General features: G+C 44.4%; 1 long non-coding RNA gene across 1 annotated transcript in view; it reads left to right on the forward strand.

Moving 5' to 3' along the window:
- LOC106728117 overlaps positions 1-19,106 on the forward strand; it is a 28,521-nt gene extending 9,415 nt beyond the window's left edge. The window contains exon 2 of the long non-coding RNA XR_001364376.1: positions 18,893-19,106. This is a non-coding gene — a long non-coding RNA (uncharacterized LOC106728117). The remainder of the gene's footprint in view (positions 1-18,892) is intronic.
- Positions 19,107-20,149: the final 1,043 nt, after the last annotated feature.

The following is a 20,149-nucleotide window of genomic DNA, read 5'->3' on the forward strand; positions in this document are numbered from 1 at the left end:
GCACGGCCCGGCCGGGGGGCCCCCCCCCCCCCCTCCCCCCCGGGTGCACAAATTTTTGGGCACCGGGCCTCTAGTACTAATATAACATGGGGATGATAAAGCATATACAAAAAATTGAAGCTAAGTAATGCAAGAGATAAACATATTAACAGGGTCAAACATGGTATTTTATCCCACACAATAGGAGGTTGCCTTTCATGCCTCCTGCAGTAGGGAGGCGGGTGAGGCTGTTTCGTGTACTCATGGGTAGGCCTCCAGAGAACATGAAGATAAAGAGAGTGAGAAGCACCCTGGCTGGGTGGCTCAGTTGGTTAGAGCATTGTCCCCTGCACCAAACAGGTTGTGGGTTCAATTCCTAGTGAAAGCACATTACCTAGGTTGTGGGTTTGATCCCTGGTTGGGGTGCATACGGGAGGCAATCTATTGGTTGGTGTTTTCCTCTTTCTTTCTCTCTCCCCTCCTCTCTCTTTCTCTCTCCCCCTTTCTTTCTTTCTAAAAATCCTTGGGTGAGGAGAGGATTTTTTAAAAAAAAAATTTTAAGTTTAAAAAAAATGTGAGAGTGAGAAGCTGGTAAATTCCTCAGAGAGGGGATTTATAAATATGGAGATGTAGACTTCCATTTCTGGAACTCCTAAAAACCTTTCTACTCCAAAATAAACAAATAAGCAAACAACATCTTCAAACACTGAATATAAAGCTTTCAAAATTCAGAACCCTCGGGACAGTGGAGAAAGGCTGAGAATGTGGAAAAAGTGGCCGTGAAGGCAGCAACTGCCCCCAAGGGTTTCTTGGTTTCCATGATCACTTCCCACGCCTGGGTTTCCTGGCCTTGTTGGGGCAGGTGGAGGGTTGGAGAAGCAGGGACCCCCACATGCTACACCCTCAGTGAGAGGATAGATGAGGAGAAGACTCTGCTTCACAAGGGCACAAACAAGGACACTTGTCTGTCTCTGCCTTGGCCCTTGGGAGATGAAAAACCTCTTCCAAATACATGTAACCACAGGCTGGTTCCCATGCAGAGTCAGGGATTGAATTCACACTATCTCTTTATACCAAAGAGCACTGAGACTAATTAATGGGAAATTAGTTCAAGGCGGCCCACTGATGAAAGCACCCCTAGCAGATGGCAGAAGCAAATGCAAACTTTCTCTCTGGAGGAACATACCCCACTCTCCTGGGATTCCCATAGATAAAAGCCTAAGAAACAGGAGGGTGTAGAGGAGCGGGAAGGTCAAGCATAGATCTAAGCAGAGATCCCGAGAGAGATAATACAGAAGTTGGGTAGAGGCAATATCTGAAGAATAAAGGCTGAGAATTTTCCAGATTTGGAATCACAACAAATCCCAAGCAGGATAATAAAAAGCAATCCGCACTTTGACACATTGCAGTACAACTGCCTTCATGCCAAAGGCAAAGAGAAGATCTTAAAAATGGCCAGAGAGGAAATGTGGATCATAGGAACAGCAAGTAAGGGACACTAGCCTCCTCGAGAGCAATGATGAAGGCTGAAAGGTAAAGGGATACCAGCTCTAGAGCCTGGGAATCAGGGTTAGTAGACCCTGTGGGAACATCTTTGGAGAATAGAGGAAGAGAAAAAACATTTTTCAGGCAAATATCAGGAGAATTGAGCACCAACAGAACTTCCCTAAAAATCTTCTCTTTGGGAGATTCCCCCTCATTCTTAGAGAACAGTTCTCAGTCACAATGCTGGTCCTGAGAGGCACTATAATTCCCATGGAGAAGGTGCCCCTTGCTTCTCCTGCCCTCACACTTCCTGTCTACTGCTAGTCTCCCTGTGCTCAGAGCTACCTGGATGGGCTGGGTGTATTTTTTTTCTCTTTTCTCTTATTGCATCACTAAAATGACATTAAGGAGCTCCTGACAAGTCATTCCTTGTGTTTCCTGAGTGGACTGTCTGCACCAGATGTGAGATATTCGATCCTTTCCAGACATCAGTGAATCTCGGCTATGAGGCATCTCCTGGGCTCCAGACAAGACAAGGCCAGAAAGGCCTACTCAGTGGACACACAAAAGAGGCGACTAATGTCCTTTGTTTCCCAACCAGCCTCATGCTCATCCCCATTTATAGCAGTTCCATTTGCTCTTCACCTTTTGGTATTTGGGTGACCCTAATAGTATTGTCAGGCAACGTGAGAAAGAAATGGGGAAGCATAATTAAAATGAAGTGCACATAACTCTGCCCATCCAAAAGCCCCTTTCATTGTAGCTCTGAGAGCAGTTCATTAAGTGGTCCTGCCAGCTGGAAAGGAGCAGGCAGAGTGTGTGCCAGGGTGGGCCTGCCCTGGTCCTCAAGGCTGTGGACACAGATGCAGCTCCCTGCGCTCCCCACCACCCAGCTGCCAAGGTGGCTCCTGGGCCTGGAGTGCGTTTGTCAAGTGTCTCCTGAAACCAGAACTTGGGGCTGGAACTCAGCACTCCACCCCAGAGGAGTGAATCTGCTCCAGAATGGAATCCTTCAGGGTACTGGCAGGTTGTGGACATAGAATTGGCTTTTCTCCAGGGCCTTGACCATCCTTGAAGGCAAACACTAATCTCAGGATGGAGGAGGGGTGTTGACAGAGATTCACGCACCAGACAAGGCAGGCAAGCCCCAAGTGTCTGAGTAATTTTATGATTTCCAAATAGTGTAGCCATTTCATTGTCCTTTGCAGAGAATAAAAGCTCAGGCACAAGGCCTGTTTCATTAGCTTCTTAGAACAAACTTGATGAGGTGGAGATTATAAGCATCCTTATTTTCTGGATGGAAGATGCTAAGGGGAGAAGTCAAGGGAACAGGTTCCATGGCTGGTGAGCTTGGAGCCCTAGTCCTTTCTTGACAAAGACAGAGCTTTAGCCGACAAAGACAGTGCTCATGGCCTGGGAAGTTACACAAGTACATATAAAACAGTGTTTGTATTTACTGAGCTCTTCTTGTGTGTTAGGAATAGCTCAGATCTTACAGGTATTACATGTGCTAACTCATTTATCTCCATGGGCACCCTAGCAGGTACTCTTTTTATTCCCATTCTACAAAATTGGAAAACTAAGACTCAGAGAGGTCAAGTTTCTCGCCCGAGGTCTTAGAGCCAGTAAAGTGGCTGGGATCAAACCCTCCAGAGCCTTTGCTCTTAGTGACTTTTACAAGTCCTCTCCCCTCTACCTCCCTCCTCCCTCTTCACTGGCTGTGTGTAAGTCAGTCTCTAAATAAAGGCCTGGTAAGTACTGAAATGCTAAAGTAATACGAAGAAAATGTGAATTGTTTTTCCTTTAATTCCCAGAGCTGTCAGGTAGTAGGTTCTCAGTGTAAATGGGTCTTTATTGGGTTTTTCTATGAGGGAAGGATCAGCATTCGGGCATATGCAGCTTAAACCCAGTTGCTCTTGAGGTCAATGGCATGAGTCACACAGGCGCTTTGTGATGAAAAGACTGGGACTTAACTCAGGGCTTGGTGATATTAGCCGGGGCTGAAACTAATGAGCCACGGCTCCATCTCTGTGATCCAACCCAGGGCACCGTGTCGCAGCACTGGCATCCACAGATCCACCCAGGTGCAGAGTCCCTGCTGGCTTTGCATGGCCTGAACCAGGTTCTGTTTTGGAAAGGCCAGCAGGGCAGGCCTGCTCATGCTGTCCTCACTACACCTTCCAGAAAAGCAGGTGTGGAAGCTGGTCAGCCAGCAGAGAAGGTGACTGCCCCCTGGTGTCACACATAAGGTTTATTAAACTACAGAGCACCAGAGTGTGCTTGTGACTGGCTGGTCCTTGGCAGCCTGCCTTTGTCATCCGTGTCACCAACTGTGTTTCGCTGCCACAGCTTTATTAGGAGGCAGTGACACCTTGCAATTGCTCCTTTGTTTGGGCCCATTGACTGGACCATATGTCTTAGGACTCGCTGCCAGTAGAGCTATTGTATATTAATTACCTCTGCTTTGGATTCTGCAAACACTGCCTGGCTGGTCATGGGTAGAAAAGTGTCTTCAGGGACAAAGATAGAGAGGAAGGCACAGGTCCAGGTTTTGTAGGACCTGAAGTTTATAGAATTTTGAGGGCTCTCTTTAAGAAAAGGAATACAATACTATGAAGATGAGATTTCTGGGCCCTCGTGAGGGACTTGGAAAGGACCTATGTGAATGGATTGGGGTGCTGAAGATGACATCTCATTAGCTTTATGGTAAGAGTGTCTCTCCATTTCCAGTGATTGACAGATGTATGGAAGCAAGGGTGTCACTACTGTGGTTGCCTCTTGAGTATACCTCTGCCATGGCTTGTTTGGGGGCCTATGTACAGAAATTGGCCTTCCTCTTTAGCATACAGCAAAGGAGAAGAAGGCAGGAGGAAAGAAGAGATGCAACGCAACTCCCAACATGAGTTCACAAAAGAGAAAAGTGTCCATAGATTGTTCCAGCTAACAGAGTACAAAGCAAAAGGACAGATTGAGTGGAGAAAACAGAAATGCCCAGCGAGCGACATCAGCATCTTGCTCCTTCTAAAACTCATAAATAAGTGAATCAACATGATTTAGGAGGGAAGAGGGCGGGTTGAAGTAATGATCTAAAATATCTTTTACTCATCCCACTAACTAGTCTCACTGTTGTCAATAGGTGGGATAATCTCTCTGTTGGCTATTTTCTATTTGTTCTCCACCCACCACCCCCTGCCATTGTTTCCATCCACTCTCTGCCCTTCCCTACCCTGCTAGGGACCCAAGGCTACCCCTACAGATTGCATCGCCCAAGCAGTCTTGCCTTCTGGTTTACAGTTGGCCTTGGACAATGGTAAGCGCCAATAAGAGATCAGAAGGAGGGAGGAGAGAGAGAGAGACTTGGGTAATTCTTCCCTGTGCCCTCCCTATTTCAGTATCACATTTGTGGCAGGGGCTGAGCAGTCATGCCTCCATGCCTGCAGCTCTCACTGGGCTCTGATCACAGGCACAGAGGTGGCAATGGCTTCCTACTGGCAGTAGTTTCCGGGTGACTCTACATGCAAAGGACGGTCAGCCTGACCCACAAGACCTCCTACGAAAGGAAGGCATGAAGAAAGGAGGAAAGAGAAAGGGACACACAGAAAGAGGAAAACAGGCAGAGAGCAAGACAGAGAAAGACAGAAACCTACTTGCAATGATTAAATGAGAGTTCTTTTCCTTTGCCTATCCCAGACTGCCTACCCCCAGTCAGGATTTCTGAGAGATCTTTGAAACAGAACCTAAGGTTAAAGGTTGATGATTTGTAAAGCAGCAGGGATTCCTGTGTGGAAACAGAAGGGAAGGAGATTGCAACATGGTCTTGAGAGGAGTCTGTTATTTTGAAGTTGGAAGCTGTGCTGAGGGTGACCCTGTGTTGGGAACATCTCTCTCTCCAGTCTTTAGAAACCGGAAAGGGTAAAACAAAGCCATGGGCCCGCTTGCCTTTGGCTGCTGGGTCAGAACACTCTGGGCCAGAAGAGAGTGCTGGAGAGCTGAGACCTACACTAACCCCAGTCAGTCATGGGCCTTGAACAGATCCTTAGACTCCCAGTGACACTGCTTCCTTTCCAGTAAGACAGGTTGATAATGCCCATACTCCCCATCTCCTCAGAGACACAGCAGGAAAGAAAGATTTAACAAACGTCACATCACTTTGAACAAGCGCAAAGCACCACCCAGAGTTAGGTCTTTTTATAGGTCGGTGGTATGACATCCAAGAACAGAAATTACTTGTTACACTTTTATCTGTTTTCCAACATGCTGCAGATGATAGCGATGAGAGTTCCACAGGAAACAACATTCAGTGAGGACACGCTAGTAAAGAGCCTTACAAAGGTGTGGTCAAGTCTAAGACCAACAGCAAGGAGCGTTCATCACCCAGAAACTGCCAAGTGGGAAGCCAGTACTACCTCTAGGCCTGTGACCATGAGACCTGAAGCCATGGAGCAATTGTCACTCAGCATCACTCTGAACAAAGAACTCAGAGTGACTTCAGGAAAACCCGAGGAAGAAGGGGTAGAAAACGCTACTATGAACCCCTTTTTGTTATTTTCTCTGACACCCTCTTTTGGCAATAGGTGAGATTATCTATTATAAATCTGAAAACCTAACAGATAAACATATTTATGGAGAAAACAAAATTTATAACTATTATTCCAGAATAATTTGTCTGGGCTCCTTGAAATAGTAAACATTTTAGCTTATTAAAGAACATCAACTGATTTAAATAATTTTATTTTATTTTATTTTTGAGGATTTGGCTAGATAGATATATCTGCAGAGAAGCCCTGCCTATAGCTCTTCTACTAACCAGTAATAGCTCCGGCCTTTAGTGGTCGGCCCATCTTCCATGGACCAGCAGCTCTTTCCTTTGGTGGTGAACACATCTGCTGACTGACCACTACCCACTGTCTATTTCTCACCTTAGCTCTTATTCAGCTTTTAAGAAAGGAGACCCAGTGATCCAATTGGACAACTGGAGTTTTAGAGCTGCTGATTGAGTTAAGAGGTTGGGTAGAGGCTTATAGCTACTTTATGGAAGTTTTCTTTTATCCACTTCATAATCTTTGTCACTACACATGCCTTTGCTACTACTTGGGGAAAGACTCAACAACTGGACTTTGCTCAGGAACTTTCATGCATGACAAAGCCTCCTCATTGGCTGTAGGGTCTCTGGAGCCCCTTTGTGTAGAGTTTTTCCCATAATGAGGACCTCATTCTCAAGAACTGCACCTGCAACATCACTTGCTATTGATTATCTTCCTGCATCAGGGAAGAGCCAAAAGACATCAAAATCTTATGACCAAGAGAAGTAGAATGAACAGATGCTCTTTGCTGTGAGTCATTACTTTCTTCCTCCCTGCTTAGGGATTCTGTAAATCACCGAAACAAGCAGAGTGAAAACAAGGTAAGGATGAGGCAACCATGAAAGGGCCACTCAACCCAGCCTACCCCTGACCTGTCAGTATCTTCACGACTCTATGCCTGGAGCAGGACACCTGACTGAAAATTTTCCGCAGGCTAAAATTCTGTACTTGCTGGGAAGTCAGATGATGAAAACAAAGGGAAAATAATTGGGCCACAGCTCTCTCAGCCTAACTCAATATAAAAAACAACTTTATTATGCAGTAGCTTCCATTCTATATCCAACAATGCCTTTCTCGTCTGTTAAACTATCTGAGGTCTCTTCCAGCTCTAAATACTTATATGAATATACTTAAATAGCTAAATAGCTTTTATGGACCCCAGAGAAATTTGTTCACAGAGAAAAAGTCTGGGTTAGCTTGATTTTCCCCAGAGACACTGATAGAAATCCTGCCCCAGTATTGTTCTTATTCACCTTATCGGGTTTTTTATTATTTTTTATTTATTGCATCTCACATCTCAGCAGAGAGCTTATCTTTACTCTATTTCCATATTATTCTCATGGTGTCCTTGTAACTCTAGTCACTGTATTGAAGTTTGGAATACCGTTGTCTTGAAAGATAACACCCAAAGCCAAATTCTTATAAAAGACTGTCACTTCGGTTTGAAGGGTAGAAATGAGTTGGCAGTAAAGATAAGGCCCTCCTTTCAGGTTAAGACCAAAGAATTCTGAAATCTCTAAGAAGCCCAATTACTAACTGCATGGTTCGCTAACAATGCCCAAAACAGATACATTATACTTTACGGCAAAGAAATATCACCTTTAGCAAAAGGCAGGGATAAAAATTCCATTGAATCATTGTTTATACAAGAATCTGGAGTCCCCCAATGACTTACCTCTTCAAACATTATGTCATATATTCCCAGCTCAGCTCAATTCCCTTGTGGTGGATGTCCTCCTGTACTGAAATTGATCTTTGTTAATAACAGGCATAATGTCTTCTCCGGCTCTTAAAGGAAACTGATGGACTCTTGCCATGACAGGAGATAACTGGAAATCTATATGCTCCGTACACCAATTCCCCATCAATACTCTGAAATGTCTTTTCTTTAAAAATAACAGCTCTGCATGAATTTGATCACTTTCCCAAATTAGTGTAATTGATGCACCCCGAGGCCTTAATGATTCAGAAAGTGCATACTCAAGGGATATTTAAATAGCTATTTTGTAGGAAGATAAAATATGGGCCAGCTCACTGAACACGCATTCCCTGAATTTAAGTAATGCTCAGAGCTTGGCTGAGGGCTGGCCAGTGTATCAGGAAGGTTGCTCTTAAATAACCAGAGGGCAAATGGCTTTGTATGTACATGATCTTGTCCTTTTCCCAGCTTTCAGTGAAAGAAGAAAAGACTGGGCATTAGAGGACATGACAATTATTACAGTAAGAATTATTAAACCCATTGTTTTTAAAACTGAGATGAACTTCCATGTTCCAGCCTGCAAATTGGGATGATAATAGTCATTTCTACTTCCCAGGGTGGTTTGCTGATGTTGAATCTAAATGAAGTGCCTAAAGCATTGTTAGGTCTGCAAAATCGCTTCAAGAATCCCTGGAACTTCTTCCTACAGCACACCCTCACTTTCTCCCAGGTGGCAGTGCTGCTCATGGAGGCTGTGCTGGGAGTGCCGAACACATGAGTGCAGAAGTGAATAAATTCCTTCCCCAATGCCTTGTGGGCATGCTTCAGCTGTATGTCAGCTGGGAGGAACTGGCTATCCTATTTCCAGCTAAAAGGTCGCAAATATACCTCCACTCTTCATTTCTAGGCCCTCAGCAGACATAAATGATCCATCATAACATTCTTCCCAAATGTGGCCTTCAAATTACTTCTCAAGACAATATTCCAGGCAGCCACTAATGATTGTTCACAGTTGACACCAGAGGTAAAATCCATTTGAAATCTCCCAGGCTACCCAAGTCATTGTCAGGGCTCCCCCTGAACTGGTGTTTGAATCATTGCTCCATCACAGTTGCCATCTTAGATTGTCAGGACTGCCCTCAGCATTACCCATTTGATTGGGAGGTGGAGACAGCTGGGAAACCAAAGTCTATTTAAGGGCAGACCATGATTTCCCCTGCAGGGACCTGCAGAGGATCTTATTTGCTTTGCCTCTGCCTGGCAGTCCTCAATCCTGTCCACCGCAACTTTCTTCTGAAGTGAAGTAGCCACTGTCTTCGACCTGCAGCCTCTGGTCTTCCTGGTCTCGGTACAGAAATCCCCCAGAGGGTTAATAAGCCCCACTCTTGTTCTTCACTTGTGACCATCACCCCTTCTCTGTGTTTCTTTTGACTCCATTTGGACCTCATTTGTTCCTTGCTACTCAGGCTTTTGCCTGAGTGCCTAACCCCCTGATACTTATCTGCTCCCAGTCATCCGGACACATGTCTGGTGACCCCCGGCAAGCGTCAGGCTCGTCATGCTGGATGCTTCTTCAGGTTGTAGCCTCAACTAGGGAACAATCCAACATCCATTGCCTGCTTTGTTTGGTGCCAGCTTCTTTAAATCCATTACTTAATTTAATTTTTTAAAACAAAGCCAGACGGTTGATAGAGCATCATTATAACCTATATGAGGGGATGGAGAGACTGAAGATTTAGAGATGTGAAACAATGTGCCTGGGCGCACAGACCTGGTAGATGGCAGAGCTGGGACTCGAGAACAGACCCCAGAATCTGGACACTGCCCATTCACCATCCTGCTTCCTGAACATCATACATGGTGGGCTTTTGGGGGTGGGGAGGTTTGCACAGTTACCTCTTTTCTACTCTTCCCTCCTTAACAACTTCTAGCCCAGCTCTGCTCATCAATATGACTCAGGCTCACGGGACTCATATGAGGAGAGGAAGAAAATAGCAGCCTTCTCTGGGTACAAGAAACACAACGCAGTGATTTGTGGCGTTGAGGCCTGATAATTAACTAAATAGGATCCTTTGCAATGAGACAATCTCACTTGTTTTTATTACCACATTAAAATGTGAATCTTAAGCAAAACAAGAATATAAATCTTACTGGAGGATGCTGAAGTTTAAAACAATATATACTCAACTCAATTCTCAATAGAGAGAAGCCTTTATTGAAGGCCATAAACATTTTTTGAGTGCCAGGGGAGAAATATGACCATAAAACTAGCTCCGGTTTAGTGATTTGGTAAATGAATGAAGTGTTTGCGGGGTCCCAGCAGGATTCTTGGGGATAGTCATTAAGACCCCCATATCCAACAGCAGCATTCTATAGATCAATGCTGTCTAAGTGCAGCCTTTCTCCCTGGGGGAGCTCTTGGCATTTGGGGCAGGATAGCTTCATTTTGGAGACTGGACACTGACATCCCTGAGAATAGACCCCTCCCATTCCCCAAAACACTTCAGTCTGTTTCCTAAAGAATCCACAACAGTGGTACACCCGCCCGCCCACCAGGGGGCGCCAGGGCAGGAGTCAGCAAACAGGGTGAGTCTTCACTTCTCCCAGCCCCATTGTTCCCTCTATGCACAGAGGAGAGTACCATCTGCTCCTGACTTACCTCTAAGACATGTGATTGTTCAGTACCACAAAGAGGTCAGGAGAGAAAGAAGAGAGGAGATTATGGGGACCATGTCTATTTTGTACAACACTGTATCTCGTACATCACCCCATGCAGTGAATAAGCACTTAATTAAATATGTGTTGAGTGGATGACCTGTCATTTGCCACTGTTGATAAAAGAAAAGGCTGACATCTTTGCAGTGGGCACACTCTCCACCCTGCACGTTGGACTGAGGTTCTGTATGGACTGAATGTTTGTGTTCCTTCAAAATTCATATACTGCAGTCTTAACCCCCCAATGTGATGGTATTAGGAGGTAGGGTCCTCCAGAATCAGATTAGAGCTCCTTGCCCCTTTCCATTTTGTGAGAACACAGGGAGGAGACAGCAGTCTGCAACCCAGAGGAGGGCTCTCACAGAAGCCAACAGAGCTGGCCCCTTGATCTCAAACTTTCAGCCTCCAGATTGTGAGAAAGAAGTGTCTGTTGTTTGTAAGCCACCCAGTTTGTGGTATTTTGTTATAGCAGCCTGAGCTGACTAAGACAGGTTTTTAATAACCACACACAGGACTGCTTACAGGATGGATGCAAGTGATACACTCTGAACTCTGGTACCAGTATTAACAGGAAATAAAAGAGATGGGAGGGAGAAGCATAATGTAAAGTCCACACAATACAACATCCTACTTCCCAAGGATTAAAGGAAACTGTCGAACTCCAAGCCAATGGGGGCTTGTGCTGTGTTTCTCATCCCCTGGGGGTTTCTTCTTTAAAGACAACTATCTACTCCTTGGCACTTCCCGAACTTATGGTAGCCCTACTACTGCCCCCACTCCATATCCACTCCCAACACACCCAGTTACTTGGTCTACACTTCACTGTGACCAAGTGTAGACCAAGTAAAGTCCTTTCCCTGAGAATGCACAGTGAAAACTAAGACAGACTCAATCTTTCTCACATGCAAACTGGATGACTGTGATCTATGACTCAGGAAAGCAGAAGAGATTTGTCTGTAGACAATGAAGAATCAAACAGATGTTAAAGGAGGGCCTGAGAGGAGAGATGGAGGGAGTGGGTGGGTTTCAGTCCCCGAATATGGTCCTTTCTTAAAGTCCAAATTCAAACCCAACCTCAGGTGATTTGGAATACCCACCTTTTTGACTAGGCAAGTAACCTGCTGAAAAATGAATTCTAGGTAAATATAACAATTTCACACCGGTCACCATGTTTAATTCTCATAACAATACAGCAGGTATTATCCCAATTTTATAGATGTTTTTTGGTTACATGGAAATTAGTCCTAGACTGAGTGTTAGGGAAATTAGTTCCAGTCTTAATTCTACTAGGGCTGCATCATCTGAAGCAAATTAGCTTCTTTTAGCCTCAGTCTTTTTAAAAAAGCAACTTTAGACTAGTGGAAAGGGTCAAGAATCCTGTTTGTAATTCATGGAGTCAATGACATGACCATGACCCAGAAGATTTTTAATGGGGAGAAGCTGTCAATGAGCCTGGCCTCAGTCTCCTCATTTCTAAGTGCGTGAATTGGATTGTATAGTATCTAAGATGACTCCTAGCTCTAGCACTCAACAGATTATTCTCTGGCTTCAATTACCAAGAGGTTCACTCTCAATCATGAAAGAGCTGAAAATGGCTAATAAATTTAGTGGAACATTTGGACAACACAGTTATAGACCCACTTGTATCTGCAATAAATCTTTCTGGCTCTGAAAACCTTTGAAATTTTTATTTTTTATTATGACTATATGGATCATTACTTGGCAAAGAGATTTCCCCTAATATTAATCTATGAACATAAAGAATTATGTGCTGGGATAAAAGGATATAAAAATAAAAATCTATTAACTTATTGACAATAAAAGTAGGGGCTGAATTTTCATGAAAATGAACAAAAGCTACCATCAAAACCAGATGAGCTTAGAAAATACAAGCTTAATTGGCCTATCCCAAGCACGTGGTTTTCAAGTTAACGTTTCCCAGTTCCATACACCCAAGATTTTCTTAAAATTGTTTAATGGAGACAATTGATCCCCAAATTCCCAAACTTTTGTCAGCTCACTGAGAGCTTGACCTTGACTGCCATCTCTATCATGCTATACAGGGCAACTCATCTTCACACTCATTAGCATTCCTTGAGTGAATGAAATTCCAGAAAACCCAACCCCCCTAGCCTCACTGCATTAATGGGGAAACACTACACAGAGTAGACTAGCATTGGACCTCACTGAGTTCCCAAATTGAAAACCAATTAAAATAGATTCTGAGGATAATGGTCTACTAATCACATTGACAAAGACTTCCCCAAATGGTCACAAAATTTGGAATCACATTTACATCAGAAACTACCTATGGTTTTTCAAACATTTAAGATTTAGAGATTACACATAAAAGGACACAACACGTTTTTATTTTACATGATCTGTCCGTGTTATTCTTCACCTCAGTTTGAATGTCTGTTCAGCCAAAGTGGATTCCTCCACAGGGCCTGCAGAGACTCATCGTCTGACTTTTACTGACCTCATCACCTGCAGCTTGGAGGACAATGGTGAAAACTTGATTAACTGGCCACATAAGAAGAGTACTTCGCCTGTCCAAGGCATCTATATGTTATTTTTCTCCTTTGTCACACAGATATAGATAGATAGATAGATAAATAGATAGAGAGAGAACTGGAGAGATATATTTCAATTTTACCTGCCTTTGTAAAGCACAGTAAAAATCCTGAACTTACCTCTTTTCCTGCCCCAAGCTGCACATGAAGCAGCAGCATCCTCTGCCTGTAACAGAGCTGTTCATCTTCATTAGATCACCAGGTCGCTGGCCTTCATTAGCCCGCCACGGCCTCACATTTGATTTGCATTGCAGGCTCCCTATCTAGGTAATGATTCTAATTTTGAGAATCTCTAGAAGTTACGGCAAAGGAGCTGGGCCTGAAAGGTGGACAGAAATGACAGGAGTGGCACTGACTCCCTTGACCCCTGCATCATTCTTTACCCTCTAGAGATAGGACAATCAGCAGGCTGCTGGGACCAGGTGGAGAGATATATTTCAATTTTACCTGCCTTTGTAAAGCACAGTAAAAATCCTGAACTTACCTCTTTTCCTGCCCCAAGCTGCACATGAAGCAGCAGCATCCTCTGCCTGTAACAGAGCTGTTCATCTTCATTAGATCACCAGGTCGCTGGCCTTCATTAGCCCGCCACGGCCTCACATTTGATTTGCATTGCAGGCTCCCTATCTAGGTGATGATTCTAATTTTGAGAATCTCTAGAAGTTACAGCAAAGGAGCTGGGCCTGAAAGGTTGTCAGAAATGACAGGAGTGGCGCTGACTCCCTTGACCCCTGCATCATTCTTTACCATCTAGAGATAGGACAATCAGCAGGCTGCTGGGACCAGGGGGCTTGAGAGCCGGAGCCTTGTTCTATGCTGGGTTTTCTTCAGTAAATGAGCACCCACAGTTAATGCCGCAGGAAGCTCAACAAAGGAAAACCGGAACCATAGCCTGAAACCACCAGGAGTTTTTAAAAGGCACCAGCTCTTCTTGTGCCCTTTATTTCTTACACAACTGCCACAACAATTTGCCCCTCCTTTCTTTCCTTAGGACCTTCGCACATGATGTTCCATTGGCCAGATCTCTCTCCACCCCCCAGCTCTTTCTTGATAAAATTCCTACTTATCTTTTAAGTATCAGTTTATATACAGTTCCCTAAAGAATACCTTCCTTGGCCCTCTGATATGATTTAGTTTGCTTTTTTAATTCTCTTTTAGCATCCTCGTCTCCTCCTTCATAACACTTATAAGTGTTGCTATATATTTATTCGTTGTTTTGGTTATATAAAACCAAAAAAAACACCAATAACAGAGGCATTAAACTTTATATTCATGGACAGATTCCCATGTGGTAATCACCCATTAAAAGGTATTTATGGAAGACTTACAATAACCCAGGCACAGTGGCTAAGCACTAAGACTGAAAATAGTCCCACTCCTCAGGTAATTACAATACTGGCGCCTAAGTATTTCTATGAGCACAAGAACACGGTACAGGAAATGAGCCTAAGGACAGCCCTATCATGGGATAAGGGCAGTTTTTGGAGGATGCAACACAAGCAGAGACCTGAAGGACAAGTGGAGTTAACTAGAAGATGCAAGGAATGGGGACTAGGTCATGGGGCGGGGTGAGAATGAGGACGTACTCCAGGCAAAGGAACTAGCTGTGCAAAGACTTGAAGGTAAGAGAACACAGGCAAATTTAGAAAATAAATATTATTCAATATGGCAGGTGCAGAGTGATTGGTGGTATGAGAAGATAGGTAATCTGGGGTTGCATCATGGATTAAACTATATTTTAAAAACAATGGGAGTAGCATACTCAGATTTTCATGGTAGAAATCTAGCTGCAGGGTAGAAAATGGATTAGAGAGGGCCAATGGTAGACTGAATTATCGGCCCCATTGCTCACTGCTCCCTGCATCCCCGCCCCCTTACCATGGCCTCACAGTAAGCCAAGTGTGTTTCTCTACTCTTTAACCTTGGGCCAGGACATATGACTTGTTTTGGTCAATGCATGTGGGTAGAAGGGACCGTGTTATATTTCTAAGCCTGGGATTTAAGATGCCTTGGGTGTTTCCACTTGCCCTCTTGAACCTCTGCCTTTGCTATGAGGAAAACATGCCCTGGCCGGCCCACTGGGCCCAGGAGGAGGATGGGAGAAAAATGGAGCAGCGCTGCCCCTGCTGTTGCAGCCTGAAGCACATCAGCCCAAATGGACCACAAACCCATAAGAGAAAACAATTTTTTAAAAATTAGATGTTGAGAGTCTTCTGTATGCAGCAGTACTGTGACCATTGCTAACTGAACAAAGACATACACTAGAAATACGGTAGAGTGATGAATTAGGAGATTATTGTAGCTGTCTGTTGAAAGCTTATGATAATGAAGGTGGAGATGGAGAAAAAGAGAGATTCAAAAGATACTTAGAAAATATAATTACCATGACATAGTAGCCTTGTAGAGAGAAGTTAGTTAAGAATGTCTCCTGGGGTTCTTCCTTGGGCATTTAATTGTTTATTGAGATGTGGCACACAGGAGAAGATGGTATGTTTAGTTACATTGAACTTGAACACCTGTGAGGTGTCCAAGGGGACAGGTTCAGTAGACATGGGTCTAGAACAGCCGTGGGCAAACTACAGCCCGCGTTTGAAATGAAAAAAACTAAAAAAAAAAAAAAAGACCGTACCCTTTTATGTAATGATGTTTACTTTGAATTTATATTAGTTCACACAAACACTCCATCCATGCTTTTGTTCCGGCCCTCCGGTCCAGTTTAAGAACCCATTGTGGCCCTCGAGTCAAAAAGTTTGCCCACCCCTGGTCTAGAACTTGGGAGAGGTCTCAGATGGACCATAAATGAACACTTAGGTGGGTCTGGATAGAGATCCTCAGGGAGAGAGTATAGAACAAGAATGTGGCAGATAGAACTCTGCAAACATCAGTACTCAAGGACACATGAACACAAGTCCTCAAAAAAGAGCAGCAAAGAGAAGGAGACATCCAGGGAAGGTAGTGTCCTGGAAGCAAGGAATGAGAGAGCTCTAAAAAGGAGGGCGTGTTTCCCTGGCTGATGGGGCTTCATACCACACACGAAAAGGATTTTGGGTTCTATTCCCCATCATGGCATGTACCTAGGTTTTGGGTTTGACCCCTGGTTGGAGCTAATCGATTGATGTCTCTCTCTCTCTCTCTCTCTCTCTCTCTCTCTTTCTCTCTCTCCCTCTTTCACACACACACACACACACACACACAACATTAAAAACATACCTGTGGGTGAGGATTAAAATAAAATATAATAATTAAAAACAAATTAAAAGGTGGGTGTGTTCAACTGTGCATAAAACTGTGAGGAAAGAGGCAAAGAATTTACAAGAAAGCACAAAGAATTTACCTACTTTACAAATAAAGAAAGGAAAGACATTTTGCCCAGGAAATTTTAGACAATCCCACAGTAGATGAGCCAATAAAGCCCAAATCACAGGATAAGATGCTGAGGTTTACTGGATGTTTAGTGAGCAAAAGCAAGATCCCAGGGCACTTATGGGCTTTCTGCTTCTTACTCCCTGTTTTATTGCAGTCACTTTTTCAGATAGGGTGGTGTGGTTGGCAGGATGTGGGCGACTCACAGCGAGTGGGTAAGGGTGTAACTGAGTAGAGAGAAGCATTCTTTTGCTCTCATGGACTCAATCCATTGCCACTCAACCCAGTCCCTGGGAGGAAGGGTCTGGGAAAATATTAAGTGCCCTGGGAGAGGAAGATGACGGGGTGGGCTGACAGGCACCAGAAACCCCACACTATGTTTGAAGCAAACCCAGAATTAGAGTGGCAGCCATTCTCTCTCACCTCCAGCCCTGCAGCCATCTTTGGGGGGAGGGGAAGTAGAAAGGGCCATTGGTCAGAGGGAAGAGATTATAAATCTGGAGTTCTGGAGAGACGTTCTAGAACTTCTGGCAGTAGAAGGTCACCCGTCCTTGTGTATGTATGTTGGATGGTATGTGAGAGACAGAAGATTGTGTGTGTGGTGCAAAGTTTTACCTACTAGTGGCAGACCCCGGGAAGGATCTGGGAACCCAATAATGAGCTGTCCCTGCCTCTAGAGGCTCCAGCCATGTGGGGTCACTGGGCTGAGAGCCAGGTGGGCCTGGGCCCAGGGTGCTATGAGAGTGCTCTGGAGAGTTTTCTGGAGGAAGTGGAACCTTTGACATGAGACATTTGCCTTCTAAATTAGACCCAGATTACCAAATGGATAGGGAGGCAGGGTGCAGGGCAGAAGCCCACTCCAAGAAAGGTAAGTGCATTTGCCGGTTTAGCAGGGCGGTGAAGAACCCTCCTGGGCTGATATCCTGGCTCTGTCGTTTGCTAGCTCTGTAGCCTTAACCTTTAGGTGTCTCCATTTCTTTATTTGTCAAAAGGGGACAAAAGTGGGTGCCTCATCATGGGCTGCTGAGGTGACTGAATGAGAAAGTCCATGTAACATGTGAGGATGGTGCTTGCACACCGGGGGCTCTCAGGAAGCACAGCTCTGCTCATGGGACAGGCCCTGACCTTGTATGTGAACGTCAGAGGGGATCAGGAGGGTGAGGAACACCGGGGCCTGTGCCTTTGTTCCTCGGACCTTGTTCACACAGGACAGATGGCTGATCCAATCGTAATCAGCCTGAGAATAAATGGGCACCTTATTTTAAATGGGAGAAGGAGAGCAAAGGTTTCTTTTATCTTATGTCTTACTTGGGGTTTAAACGCCATCTGTACTCCTCACCCGTTTCCTTGTGAAATAATGGCAAGGAGCAGTCCAGAAATCTCAAATTGGCTAAATAACTTGTCCCGAGTCCCACAGTGAGATTATTGAAGAGTAGGGGCCTGAACTCTGATCTTCTAAGCTACAGGCCCAGGCCTCCTAATAAATCACACTTCTCCCTGTCATCTGCTAGCCAGCAAGATCTGCCCCCCACCGTGTCCGAGCTGGTCACACAAGGTGGAGTGATTTCATGGAGCAAGCCATGCTCAGAAACAGAAAATGTCGCCTCAGGCATCTCCTTGGATGTTTGATTTTAATATAAAAGGTAGTTCTAACCTTAATGAGCAAACACTAAGTGATCGTTCCTCTTAGGTTGCTCTGACAGCACTGACTGCAGGCTGAGAAGCAAGCTAGCTTTGAAGGGTCAGCAGGAGGGGCCAGGAACAGGCGACTTTTATCGGTGTGAACAGGAACTTGACCTTGCATTGTAAGCCTGCTCAGCTGTTCATCCAAAGGAGAACTGTGGTTCCCAATTACAGAAAATCAGTAGCTAGAATTATTAATAACAGCAAAAGAAGCTGTTGGCGCCGCAAGTAATCTGTGGTAATGTTTTATAATTGATGGTCCTTTTTATTATTTCAACACTAATTAATGCATGTTCCAAACAATGCATTGACTTTATTTATGGTGTTAGGACAGCCCTCCTAGCTTAACGCCATTCCTTATTGTTTTCTTTCGATAATTAAAATGCACTGTGTATTTGTTCTGTCTGTGGGTGTTTAGAGGACTGCACCTTCTGGGAGAGCCTCGTGGGTAGTACATACAAACGCGACCCCATAGACACTCTGGTCCTCTCAAGGAGTAGCCTGATGATTTTCTCCCCAGTACAATCCACACAACAGCCCGTGGTAATTTATCCACACAGTCTCCCCGTGGTTGGCTTCATTTGACCCATTTATAAAATGAAAAGTGTGAGTTCTGCGAATGCAACTGCCACTTTGCAGCCACGACCTGGCAGGTCTGGCTTGTCTGCAGACAAGCCGTGCGGTCAAGTCCCTTCCCCTCTCCAGGCCCCAAGGCCTGTGAAAGGAGGGAGATGGAAGTGGTCATCCTTAAAAGTGCTCAGAGCCCTACATTTGAATGTGTTAATGGAATAAGTGATCATGCTTTCTTGCAGGTGCATTGAAGGCTCTGACTGCTGGAAAGAGAAAAAAACACGAAAAGATTAATGGGCCAGTGTCGCTGGAGGATTCACTGCCAACAGACACAAGCTGCCTATTCCTATTTAGTATCTCTGCATCTTCCTGAAGGCTGAGTGCTACTATTTGACTCTTTCTATCCCTTTAAATAATAGGCTGCACATGAAATAAAATCTACTGAATTTCAACTGAGGCTGTAGGCTGATGTTCTATATGAGATATTCCATAATATTTTTCCAAGTTTATTTACAAGATGGGAGCCTTCACATTCCATTTATTGTGTATATTAATTTTGTTTTTGTTTTTGTCTCAGGAAGACAAGAAAGGCATTTATGTCAGCCCTCACCTCCCAAGGTCAGAGCTGAAGCCCCGTGCAGAACAAATCAACTCCAGAATGCAACATGTGTTGCTACTGCTGGCCTGTGGTTACGCAAGTCAGTTGTCTCAGCATGAGAGATCAAGACCATAGATTAGGGTTACTTGTAATTCCATTAGTTCTGTTTCATCACAGTCCTAGCACCATCCAGTTATCCTGCAAAGGTGTTATAGGTTATAAGAAGTATTTGCTCTGAACTGAAGCTTGTGTGTGTGTGTGTGTGTGTATGTGTGTGTGTGTGTGTGTGTGTGTGTGTGTGTGTGTTTTGGTTTTTTATGTGTTTCTTTTTTACCTGTGAATGGACCTTTTTCTCCATCTTGGACCTACCCACACTGAGTACTTTCCTAAAGCACAGCTGGAAAGGTTAAGTCTCTTGAAGACTTATCTGTTGGTGAATACTGACTTTCCAATGTTAACCCTCAGCTTGATGGTTTTCTCATCATCCCACTGAGCACTTCTAATGTCAGGCCCTAAACGTTCCCCCAAAGCATTTGCCCAGCCTTGAGTAAGCTGTCATGAGCCAACTGGTGCTGAGATACAGCCACACACAGTACCTCTAGGATGTTATGCAACATTTGGAAGAAGTTAAACAAGTGGACATGGTTACTTTTTTGTTTGTTAATCCTCACCGAAGGATATTTTGGCCATTGCTTTATTTTACAGAGTGGAAGGGAGAGAAGGAGAGAGGGAGGGTAGGAGAGAGAAACATCAATGTGAGAGAGAAATATCAATTGATTTCCCTCCACATGCACCCTGACTAGGGCCTGGGATCAAATCTGCAATGACCGGGAATGAACCCATGACCCTTTGGTGCCAGGGCCAACATCCTAACCACTGAACAATATCATCCAGGCTGGTT

The sequence above is a fragment of the Myotis brandtii genome, unplaced genomic scaffold, assembly GCF_000412655.1.
Source record: "Myotis brandtii unplaced genomic scaffold, ASM41265v1 scaffold536, whole genome shotgun sequence".
Lineage (NCBI taxonomy): Eukaryota > Metazoa > Chordata > Mammalia > Chiroptera > Vespertilionidae > Myotis > Myotis brandtii.